This window comes from Callorhinus ursinus, unplaced genomic scaffold (assembly GCF_003265705.2).
Source record: "Callorhinus ursinus isolate GAN/ISIS: 27379988/994484 unplaced genomic scaffold, GSC_fseal_2.0 scaffold40, whole genome shotgun sequence".
In the NCBI taxonomy this organism is placed as follows: domain Eukaryota; kingdom Metazoa; phylum Chordata; class Mammalia; order Carnivora; family Otariidae; genus Callorhinus; species Callorhinus ursinus.
In genome coordinates this window covers 5,996,099-6,009,341 of record NW_027397102.1, presented here as the reverse complement: position 1 = coordinate 6,009,341, position 13,243 = coordinate 5,996,099, and the positions used below count along the sequence as shown (strand labels likewise).

At 36.5% G+C, this 13,243-nt stretch overlaps 1 protein-coding gene and 1 pseudogene across 3 annotated transcripts in view; both read right to left on the bottom strand.

The window, feature by feature from the left end:
* TENT5D (terminal nucleotidyltransferase 5D) overlaps nucleotides 1-13,243 on the bottom strand; it is a 103,402-nt gene that overhangs the window by 5,671 nt on the left and 84,488 nt on the right. For 2 of the 3 annotated variants that reach the window (XM_073880918.1, XM_025864640.2), the window contains one exon: nucleotides 3,238-3,359. The exons of the other annotated variant lie outside the window; for it this stretch is intronic. The gene's annotated coding sequence lies outside the window, so the exon portion shown is untranslated. The remainder of the gene's footprint in view (nucleotides 1-3,237; nucleotides 3,360-13,243) is intronic. 3 annotated transcript variants of the gene reach the window in all.
* Nucleotides 11,895-12,023, bottom strand: LOC112834765 (U2 spliceosomal RNA; annotated as a pseudogene).

The following is a 13,243-nucleotide window of genomic DNA, read 5'->3' as shown; positions in this document are numbered from 1 at the left end:
AAAAAAAATCAACTTTTCTTTTCTCAATTTATTTGTTTGCTTGTTTATTCAATTTCAGTATAATTAACATACAGTGTTTTATTAGTTTCAGGTGTACAATAAGTGATTCAACTATTCTATACATTACTCAGTGCTCATCATAAGTGTACCCTTAATCCCCTTCACCTATTTCATCCATCCCCCCACCCACTTCCTTAGGTAACCACCAGTTTGTTCTCTATATTTTATTTTTTATTTTTTTTAAAGACTTTATTTATTTATTCATGAAAGACAGAGAGAGAGAGAGAGAGAGAGAGAGAGAGAGAGAGAGAGGCAGAGGGAGAAGCAGGCTCCCAAGGAGCAGGGAGCCCGACACGGGACTCGATCCCAGGACCCTGGGATTACGACCTGAGCCGAAGGCAGACGCTTAACCATCTGAGCCACCCAGGCGCCCTGTTCTCTATATTTTAGAGTCTGCTTTTTGTTTGTCTCTTTTTTTCTTTGTTTCTTAAATTTTACTGATGAATGAAATCATATGGTATTTGTCTTTCTTGGACTGACTTATTTTGAATTGACTTTGACAGTTCAAGCATTTTGCAAAAGGCCAATTAAGCAATGGCAAATCTATGTTAGTGGGAAATAAGACTAAACCTATTCTGTTTCTGTATATGAAATCTCCATATATATTAATAAAAGAGTACTTATTTTTATTATGGGATGAAATGGCCCACATAAGGCATTCTTTGTTGCATTTTAAGCCACATTAATTACTAATGTTCAGAGAGTTTTATTAGCAATGTCAATATCCAAATCAATCCTTAAAGATGAATGGACTGAATTGACTACACACCAGGCTATTGGATTTTGGTTATTCATCCATCAAGTGAAATGGTCTGTATATTGACTTTAGGACATTTGAAAAAATAAAATGTTATATGAAGAACAAAGTATGCAGTAAGAACTGGCATGCCTATTTCCTAATTTCTCTTCCTGGAATTATCACCGAATTGTTTTAAGCTAACAAAGTTTGTTATCCTCAAATTCTCAATCTGGAAAAATAATCTATAACACTCGCTAGTTTCATGTAAAGGCCTAAGCAAGATCAATCATTTACCTAATATTTTAGAAATATCAAATGTAAACTATACAACTTTAATTGATGTAGAAAACATTCCCAAATTCCTTTTTAATATGTAAATTTCTTTTGCAAGTGACAATTTTTCCTTTCCTTATGGCAGATTTCCATTGTCAGTATTAGTCAAAAGTCTAAAGTTCAATGGTCCAACCCCATTCCTACAATCCCCCTGTAAACCTGTACCTCTACCAATGATCTGAAAATAAAGATCGTTTACATTGGTATACTGACACCATACAGAAGTTTCTAGGATATTTATGTGCAAATAAAGCCCTCCAAAGACATAAGTAAGTTAACTGTCAAAACGTAAGAGTCCTTGATCAAAAAGGTGTCCTTTAAATCAAGAAATAGGAAGTCTTACTTTATATCTTAAATCTGCTCATAGATATAAGAGGAGGAAGGGAAGGGTCAGAATTTTGTTTCCCAGACAGAATCATACTATCATCTTGCAAAGACAAGAGATTATCCAAATTTTAATTTCATTTTACACTAGAGAAGTGGTGTAGGGAAATTGATCATCATTGAACAACTATTTAGTTGCTGCTTGATCCACCTATGTTAATGATACCCCAAATTTCTGGTTTTCAGAATTATCTAGAGAGCTTAAAAATACACATATATGATATTTTAGGCCTGGTATTTCTTGTTAAAAAAGAAACAGTGACACCAACTTGCTAAAGTGTGGGAAAACTGTGTCTTTGGTTGAGCAATATATTACTTAAATATCAAAATCAGTTTTAATAACTAGTTAATTTTTTACCTTTCTGTATCCACAGCTATATAAACTTATTTTTTAAATCAAGACTATTTTGGGGGCACCTGACTGGCTTAATCAGTAGAGCATCTCTGCTCTCAGAGTTATGAGTTCAAGCCCCATATTGGGCTTTGAGCCTACTTAAAAAAATAAATTAAAAAATAAATCAAGCCTATTTTTCTATTAAATTAACATTATTACCAAGTGAGGAATTTCAAGCTACATCTCACCAACCACCTCTACTGCTATATGTACATGAAATGCAAATTTGAATTTTTAAAAATAGCCTTAGAAAAAAGCATAATTATGAAAATAAATTTGTGATACACATAAACACATATAGACATACATGAGCATGCAAAATATTATGAAATATATGTCACAATTGAATAAATATAAATGATTTCTATTCATCTGGAATCTATCTACACCTCTACCAATGCTCACCTCTATTAACATGGATAATTAAGATCTGAGAGCAATGTTATGTTTCTCTGGCACATCCTCTATTTTCACATAATGCACAATATCAATATAATGTTGTAATTACAGATTTCACATATGACATTAAAATAATAAGACATCTTCATGTGTGCGTTATGGTTCAGCAGTTAGCTGTCATACTTCATATAGCAGAGTCAAATACTTATATATCAATAACAAAAACATTACAAAACTTGGAAAATTTAATTTGAATTGCTGAACCAAAGAGCATGGCTAAATATCAACTTTGGATGACTATCATATAAAAGGTGGGAAAACACCCAACAAAACCATTCACATTGTTTATGTTTGTCTTGGGTACAGTACAGTTCTTAGTTACTCAAAGTGTGTTTATTGAACATGGAATATAAAGCTATATTTTCACAGACCAAAAGCTCAAATTCAAGGCAGAAATCCTTCAATATTGTGTCACATAAACCCAAACGGAAGTACAAAATCTGAAATTCCTAATTATTCTTCTCCAAAAGTGGAAATCAACAGTAGTTCATTATTTTGCAGCATATAAAACTTATTCTGACTCTGACTTCTTCCAATTTACTCATCCTTAAAGCTATCACTTTTTCCATCTAGCTTAACCAATACTAGTATGCCCATAACGTATCCAACTACAGTAAACCCAAAAAGTGGTTTCCATTATTCAACTGGTTAAATTCACTGGAATACAAGGCAAGATGAGAGAGTTGGCAAGACTTCACAAAGAACTGCAAATAGATACTTGTATAGTAAAGTATAATTGTTCTCCCTATTACCACCCTATGGTCCTTCTGACTATAAGAAGAAAAGGAAAACTTAGTCACTGTTTTCATATTTGTATTAATACTAGAATAATATTTTCAACAAGAATGAAAAAAGGTTTAAGACTTACGATGGGAAGATTACTTTGAGAATGCAATATGGTTAAATTAATATGATGATTCAGTGGTTCCTTTAATGAAAGTAGTAATTTTCATTTTATCACTGAATAAAATAATGAATCAGTCAGGAAAACTGCAGGGAGAAAAATGCAACAATGAGTTCTTTTATAAATGTTATGCAGGTAATGTGGTGATCCCTGATGAGTGGTCCTAAAAATTATATACACACAGATATATATACACAAAGAGATAAAGAGACCTAAAGACTGACAGAAGAAATTATTTTAGCATACATTAGAATTACACGGAGGGCCTGTAAACACACAAATTCCTGGGTCCTGCCTTCAGAGTTTCTTATCCAGGTCAGAGGTGAGGCCTGAATATTTGCATTTCTACCAACTTTGCAGGTGATGTTGATGCTGTTGTTCAGGGAACCACACTTTAAGAATCACTAATCTATAGAAAACTGAGAAAGAAGAGTAAAGGAACAGTAGTCCCAACAGCAGTACTTAGTCCCTCATAATTTGGCTATTTCTATTTAAAGTAAAGCATTACTTTGAATAATCTAGATAATTCTAATCGAAGTAAATGTTCTTTTAGACTACAGGCTTTTTTTTTTAACAGTTCAACATTATTTTCTCAAGTAAATATTTAAACTAATAGAAAGTGTTTATAAACTTTGTATTAGGATTCTAAAAACAAGTCTAATAGTACCACTATCATAAGTGATTGTACACAGAAGTAGATTCTTATGCTTTAGAAACTATCACTACATATATACATATATACTTACATATAGGTAAACAGATTTTGATTACAATGTATTTTACTAGTTCAATGAACTATTATGTATTATCTGTATATGTATATTACTGGAAAGAGGTATTGGATATTTTATCTGGTAAAATTTTGTTTCTAAAAGGGAATGCTAATGTCTGTGAGAAATGGTAAGAAATGACAATGCAGGGAGAAAAGATGGCGGAGGAGTAGGGGACCCTATTCCAACTGGTCCCCGGAATTGAGCTGGATATCTACCAGACTACTCTGAACACACATGAAATGAGCCTGAGAGGTAAGAAGATCTGGATTTCTACAAATAGAATATCAAAGAGGGTTGGTTTTGAGGTACAAAGCTGGGAGCTGTGATTCTGTGGGCAGATATCAGAGGATAAAGGGCAGCGGGAGGGAGCCTGGCCGTGGGGATCCTACACCACCGGTGAGCGACAGCCTCATGCGTTGGGGACAGGCACAGACTCGAAGACCAGTAGCGGCTGGGAAAGGACTTTAGGGCAGACCCCAGGATGGAAACCTGGAGCAGCAGGGCTGTGTGTGCGAACTAGGGGTGGCTGGCAGTTCTAGAAGCACAAAGGGCAGAGACGTGCCCCGACCTGGAGACAGGCTGGGGGGCGCTGCAGAGGGGCGCACAACCCAGGATGCTGCAGTTTATAGCAGCACAGACAGAAACGGAGACAGTGTGGCCTGGAGAGCTCACTGAAGAACAGACTGTGATCTCTCTGCGCTGAGGCAGAGGGTTAGAAACAGTCTCTTCGGGCGCCTGGGTGGCTCAGTTGGTTAAGCGACTGCCTTCAGCTCAGGTCATGATCCTGGAGTCCCTGGATCGAGTCCCGCATTGGGCTCCCTGCTCAGCAGGGAGTCTGCTTCTCCCTCTGACCCTCCCCCCATCTCATGTGCTTTCTCTCTCATTCTCTCTATCTCTCAAATAAATAAATAAAATCTTAAAAAAAAAAAAGAAACAGTCTCTTCTGCTCTGACTTATGGAAGAGATGCGGAAAGCCGCCAGAGAACAAAAGCGCCAAAAACTAGTTCCCGCTCAGCCCATTCCCTGCCACAGGGGGGCAGGGCAACTCTGCCCAAACAGGGTTGCCTGAGTAACAGTGCGGCAGGCCCCTTCCCCAGAAGACAGGCTGGGAGAACAAGGGACCAGCAACCTTAAGGTCCCTAGAAAACAGGTGCGTGTTGCTTGAGTTCTGCTCAATAATTTGGACTCTGCACATTCCCTCAACCACCCATCAACAGAATGACTAGGCGGAGGAACCCCCAAAATAGGAAAGACTCAGAGATTATGGTTTATGCCACAGATTTACAAATGGATGCAGATGTTGGAGATAGAATTCAGGCTAGCAATTGTGAAGACAATAGCTAGAATAGAGAAACCAATTAATGGCAACATAGAATCTCTAGCTGAACTGGCAGAAATTAAAAATGCTATCAATGAGATCCAATCTAATCTAGACAATCTGACAGCTAGGGTAAGTGAGGCAGAAGAATGAATCAGTGACCTGGAAGACAATTTAATAGATAAAAAGGGAAAAGAGGAGGCCAGGGAAAAACAACTCAGAATCCATGAAAATAGAATCAGAGAAATAAGTGACACCATGAAGTGTTCCAATGTCAGAATTACTGGAATCCCAGAGGGAGTGGAAAAAGAGAGAGAGGACTAGAAGATATATTTGAGCAAATCGTAGCTGAGAACTTCCCTAATCTGGGGAATGAAACATTCGTGTCCTAGAGGCAGAGAGCACCCCTCCCAAGAGCAAGTAAAACAGACCAACACCCCAGCATGTAATAGTAAAACTCGCAAATCTTAGAACCAAGGAAACCATCTTAAGGGCAGTTAGGGGGAAGAGATTCCTTACATACAGAGGGAAGAACATCAGAATAATGTCAGACCTATCCACAGAGACCTGGCAAGCCAGAAAGACCTGGCAAGACATATTCAGGGTACTAAACGAGAGGAACATGCAGCCAAGAATACTTTATCTGGCAAGGCTGTCATTTAGAATGGAAGGAGAGATGCAGAGCTGCCAAGACTGGCAGAAACTGAAAGAATATGTGACCACTACGCCGGCCCTGCAACAAATATTAAGTGGGGTTCTATAAAAGGAGAAAGACCCCAAGAGTGATACACAACATAAATTTACAGGGACAATCTAGAAAAACAAGGTTTTCCCAGGCAACATGATGACAATTAATTAATATATTTCAATAATCACTCTCAACATGAACAGCCTAGATGCTCCCATATAGTGGCACAGGGTTGCAGACTGGATAAAAAGACAGGACCCATCAATATGCTGTCTACAAGAGACGCATTTTGAACCTAAAGATACATCCAGACTGAATGTGAAGGGATGGAGATCCATCTTCCATGCCAGCGAACCTCAAAAGAAAGCTGGGGTAGCAATTCTTATATCAGACAAATTAGATTTTAAACTAAAGACTGTAGTTAGAGACACAGAAGGACACTATATCATTCTTAAAGGGTCTATCCAACAAGAAGATTTAACAGTTGTAAATATCTATGTGCCCAACATGGGAGCAGCCATCTATATAAGCCAACTGTTAAGCAAAATAGTCATATTGATAACAACATGTTAGTGGTAGAAGACCTCAATACTCCACTCTCAGCAATGGACACATCATCTAAGCAGAAAATCAACAAGGAAACAAGAGCTTTGAATGATACACTGGACCAGAGGGACCGCATAGATATTTACAGAACATTCCACCCTAAAACAACAGAATACTCATTCTTCTCAAGTTCACATGGAACTCTCTCCAGAATAGAGCACATACTGGGTCACAAATCAGGTCTCAACCGATACCAAAAGATTGAGATTATTCCCTGCATATTCTCAGACCATAATGTCTAAAAACTGGAACTCAATCACAAGGAAAATATTGGCAGAAATTCAAACACTTCGAAGCTAAAGACCACTCTGCTCAAGAATGTTTGGGTCAACCAGGAAATCAAAGAAGAACTTAAACAATTCATGGAAATCAATGAGAATGAAAACACATCGGTCCAAAACCTATGGGATACTGCAAAGGCAGCCCTAAGGGGGAACTACATAGCCATCCAAGCCTCACTCAAAAAAAATAGAAAAATCCCAAATTCACCAACTAACTCTACACCTTAAAGAACTATAGAAAAAGCAACAAATGATGCCTAAGCCATGCATTAGAAGAGAAATAATTAAGATTAGAGCAGAGATCAATGAATTAGAAACCAGAAACACAGTAGATCAGATCAACGAAACTAGAAGCTGGTTCTTTGAGAAAATTAGTAAGATCGATAAACCACTGGCCAGACTTATCCAAAAGAAAAAAGAAAGGACCCAAATTAATAAAATTATGAATGAAAGGGGAGAGATCATGACTAACACCAAGGAAATAGAAATAATTATTAGAAATTATTAGCAACAACTATATGCCAATAAATTATGCAATCTGGAAGAAATGGAGGCCTTCTTGGAAACCTATAAACTGCCAAGATTGAAACAGGAAGAAATTGACAACCTGAATAGGCCAATAACCAGGAACGAGATTGAAGTGGTGATCAAAAACCTCCCAAAAAACAAGAATCCAGGGCCTGATGGATTCTCTGGGGAATTCTACCAAACATTCAAAGAAGAAATAATACCTATTTTCCTGAAGCTGTTTCAAAAAATAGAAACAGAAGAAAAACTTCCAAACTCATTCTATGAGGCCAGCATTACCTTAATCCCCAAACCACGCAAAGACCCCATCAAAAAGGAGAATTTCAGACCGATATCCCTGATGAATATGGATTCCAAAATCCTCAACAAAATCCTAGCTAATAGGATCCAACAATACATTAAAAGGATCATCCACCATGACCAAGTAGGATTTATCCCTGGGATGCAAGGGTGGTTCAACATTCACAAATCAATCAACGTGATAAAACACATTAATAAGAGGAGAGAGAAGAACCACATGGTCCTCTCAATTGATGAAGAAAAAGCATTTGACAAATACAGCATTCTTTCCTGATTAAAACTCTTCAGAGTATAGGGATAGAGGGAACATTCCTTAAGTTCATAAAATCCATCTGTGAAAAACCCACAGCGAATATTATCTGCAATGGGGAAAAGCTGAGAGCCTTTCCCTTAAGATCAGGAACACATCAAGGATTCCCACTCTTGCCACTATTGTTCAACATAGTACTAGAAGTCCTAGCAACAGCAATAAGACAACAAAAAGAAAAAAAATGATATTCAAATTGGCAAAGAAGAAGTCAAAGTCTCTCTTTTCACAGATGATATGATAATTTATGTGGAAAACCCAAAAGATTCTACCCCCAAATTACTAGAACTCATACAGCAATTCAGTAATGTGGCAGGATACAAAATCAATGCACAGCAATCAGTTGCTTTCTTATACACTAACAATGCCAACTGTAGAAAGAGAAATTAGAGAAACGATTCCATTTATAATAGCACTAAAAACCGTAAGATACCTGGGAATAAACCTAACCAAACAGGTAAAGGATCTACACTCTAGGAACTACAGAACGCTCATGAAAGAAATTGAAGAAGACACAAAAAGATGGAAAAATATTCCATGCTCATGGATTGGAAGAATAAACATTGTTAAAATGTCTACGCCACCCAGAGCAATCTATACCTTCAATGGCATCCCAATCAAAATTCCAATGACATTTTTCAAAGTGCTGGAACAAACAATCCTAAAATTTGTATGGAATCAGAAAAGACCTCCGAATTGCCAAGGAAATGTTGAAAAAGAAAAACAAAGCTGGGGGCATCACGTTACCCGATTTCAAGCTATATTACAGAGCAGTGATCACCAACACAGCATGGTACCGGCAGAAAAACAGACATACAGACCAATGGAACAGAATGGAGAACCCAGATATGGACCCTCAACTCTTTAGTGAAATAATCTTCGACAAAGCAGGAAAAAACATGCAATGGAAAAAAGACAGTCTCTTCTATAAATGGTACTGGGAAAATTGGACAGCCACATGCAGAAGAATGAAATTGACCATTCTCTAACACCATACACAAAGATAAACTCAAAATGGATGAAAGACCTCAATGTGAGACAGGAATCCATCAACATCCTAGAGAAGAACATAGGCAATAACCTTTTTGACATTGGCCACAGCACCTTCTTTCAAGATACATCTCCAAAAGCTAGTGAAACAAAAGCAAAAATGAACTTTTGGGACTTCATCAAGATAAAAAGCTTCTGCACAGCAAAGGAAACAGTCAACAAAACAAAGAGGCAACCCACAGAATGGGAGAAGATCTTTGCAAGTGACACTACAGATAAAGGGCTGGTATCCAGATCTATAAAGAACTTCTCAAACTCAACACCCAGAAAACAAATAATCAAGTCAAAAAACGGGCAGAAGATATGAAGACACTTCTCTGAATAAGACATACAAATGGCTAACAGACACATGAAAAAATGTTTAGCATCATTAGCCATTAGGGAAATTCAAATCAAAACCACATTGAGATACCACCTTACACCAGTTAGAATGGCAAAAATGGACAGGGCAAGAAACAACAAATGTTGGAGAAGTTGTGGAGAAAGGGGAACCCTCTTACACTGTTGGTGGGAATGCAAGTTGGTACAGTCACTTTGGAAAACAGTGTGGGGGTTCCTCAAAAATGTAAAAATAGAGTTACCCTATGACCCAGCAATTTCACTCCTGGGTATTTACCCCAAAAACACAGATGTATTGAAAAGAAGGGCCATATGCATCCCAATGTTCATAGCAGCAATATCCGCAATAGCGATACTGTGGAAAGAGCTGAGATGCCCTTCAACAGATGAATGGATAAAGAAGATGTGGTCCATACATACAATGGAATATGACTCAGCCATCAGAAAGGATGAATATCCAACTTTTACATCAACATGGTTGGGACTGGAGGAGATTATGCTAAGGGAAATAAGTCAAGCAGAGAAAGTCAATTATCATATGGTTTCACTTATTTGTGGAACATAAGGAATAGCATGGAGGACATTAGGAGAAGGAAGGGAAAACTGTAGGGAGGGAAATCAGAGGGAGAGATGAATCATGGGAGACCATGGACTCTGAGATACAAACAGGGTTTTAGAGGGGAGGGGAGAGGGGTATTGGTTAGCCCGGTGTTGTGTATTAAGGAGGGCACATACTGCATGGAGCACTGGGTGTTATACAAAAACAATGGACCGTGGATCACCACATCAAAAACTAATTATGTATTGTATGGTGACTAACATAACATAATAATATTGAAAAAATTTAAAAAAAGAAATGACAATGCAGTAATTTACTGAAGCTATGGTTTATTCACAACCAACTATTATCTCCTTACCAATACAAATACCCATTTCAGAAAAAATAGTATTTTGGTATATCAAGAAGAAAATATTATGTTTGCCAAATAATATTACTTTGATATTTTCATGCTATATTCACTAACACAGTAGAATATACCCTGGATGACATTAATAGTATAATACACTAAACAGAAAATAAAAAGAAACAATATCTATGAAATGAAAGTGTTAATGATATCGTAGAAAAGTCTCACACTGTTTTCACCCTGTCAAAAGTAAAGAGTGAAGTAATACATTAGACTAAGAGAAAACTCCTACTGATATTCGACTCATCAAATCTAAAAGTACAGTTAAGAAAATATTTATTGGGATACCCATGGACCCATAAGCCAGACCAGGATTAGAAAAAAACAAAACAAAACAAAACAAAACCCTCACCCCATCATGGTTACTGCTTTGTGTCTGGCTAAGTGATGAAAAATGTAAGACATGTACTGTTTTTTCATTTTGCATTTCAAAAATAAAGCTGTAATGTCAATCAAATAGTTGGTTAATCAAATCATATTTTTTAAATTTAATATTTTCAGGGGAGTAGAGCAGTACCTGTAAAGGGAATGAAAGTATTGCAATAGCTATGTAGGGATCAATAAAATAAACTTTTTTAAACAAATTATCTTAATAGATTTAATTTTGTTCTTATATTCTCAATACTGGAGAAAAATTTTTTTCTTGCTTCTTTATTGTGCTAACCCTAAGCACAGGGATATCATCAGAGATAACAAAGCAGTGGAAGGCAAAGCAAGTGAAGTTTTAAAAATGTATATAAAGTAAAATGGAAGTTAAAAAACGCTAAAGAACCAGTTTTCTTTTCAATTCAATTCATTAGTTCTTTGTTCCACTAAAATCAGAATAGGTTTTGCTTAAAATGAAATGGAGAAATAAGCCTGTGTTGGGACGCTTGGGTGGCTCAGATGATTAAATGTCTGCCTTTGGCTCGGGTCATGATCTCGGGGTCCTGGGAGCAATCTCAGGGGCTGGGAGCCTGCTTCTCCCTCTCCCTCTTCTGCTTCCCCTGCTCGTGCTCTGTCTCGAATAAATAAAATCTTTAAAAAAATAAGCCTGTGTTTAGAGTCTAATTGTAGATGCAAAATATTTTAAAGTAATTTTTTCTCTTTTTATTTTTAATCCCAGTATAATTAACATAAAGTGTTATATTAGTTTCAGGTGTACAATACAGTGATTCAACAATTCCATTCATCACCCAGTGTTCATCACAACAAGTACACTCAAACCCCATCAGCTATTTCACCGATCCCCCTACCCACCTCCTCTCTGGTAACCATCAGTTTGTTCTCAATATTTAAGAGTCTGTTTCTTGGCTTGTCTCTCTTTATTCCCTCTATTCATTTGTTTTGTTTCTTAAATTCCACATATGAGTGAAATCATATGGTATTTGTCTTCCTATAACTGACCCATTTCACTTAGCATTATACTCTCTAGCTCCATCTATGTCATTGTAAATAGCAAGATTCCATTCTTTTTTATGGCTGAATGGTGTTCCATTGTACTCTTAATAACTAGTACTAACATTAAGCTGTGTGGATAAGCCATAAAATTATTTTTAAACTGATAAGAACAGATACTACACTTGATCTTAGCCAAAAGGCTGAAAAGTGATATAAAATTCTTTTTATAAACACCATAATCACAATACATTTATCAATCTAAATAGGCAGCTATTTTACAATCTGTTAAAAATAAATATCTTGACTAAAAGTCATTGATTATAATAAAGTATTTGCCTGTTCATCCTTGTGGACTTTTCTATTAGCCCACATGTGGAGTTTAAGATACAAAACAGATGAACATAGGGGAAAGGGGGAAAAAAAAGAGGGAAGCAGACCATGAGAGACTCTTAACTTTACAAAACAAACAGGGTTGATGGAGGGGAGGTGGGTGGGGGATGGGCTAAATGGGTGATGGGTATTAAGGAAGGTACTTGTGTGGAGCACTGGGTGTTATATGTAAGTGATGAATCACTAAATTCTAATCCTGAAACCAATATTACACTATATGTTAACTAACTAGAATTTAAATACAAATTTGAAAAAAAAAGATTTAATTACAAAGAAATCTTAAAACATATTTCAGATTAAAATCTGGCAAAGGATGAATGTTTTATTTTTTATTTTTATTTTTTAGATATTTTATTTATTTATTTGACAGAGAGAGTACCAGTGGGGTGGGGGGAGCGGCATGGAGAGGGAGAAGCAGGCTCCCGCTGAGCAGAGAGCCCAACACAGGGCTTGATCCCGGGATGCTGGGATCATGACCCGAGCCAAAGGCAGATGTTTAACTGACTGAGCCATCCAGGCAGCCCAGAATGAATGTTTTAAAAGAAAAAGTGTAAACATTTAAAATAAAATCTGCGCATTTCCAAAATTTTTAATATAGATACAAATTCTAATATTTGTTTATAATTGAATTTAGAATGCTTATATGAGGTTTTTATTATTATGTGTATGCAATTTTATATGCTTGACCACTGTGCTTAAGTCCTGGAATAATACTTATATCACAAAACGGTGTATTAGTTATGCCATAGTGCACTGTTGATATTATAAGTCTATAGCATTTAAAGATTTGGGAGGGACTTCTCAATACCAGTTCACTTTAGCATTAGTCACTTTCAAATTTGGTTCTAAAGAATAAATCTTATGATACTGATGTTAAAACAGTTCCAATTTATGTTAATTCACAAAACTATTTCACTTGTCTGGGATTCTACTAATGATATGAATGGGTTCATTTTCCAAATTTCTAGCCTTTTACCAATGCATCTCAGATAATGATGAAACTTTAGAAAAAAAGTGTTTATTTTTAAATTTTCTTAATTTT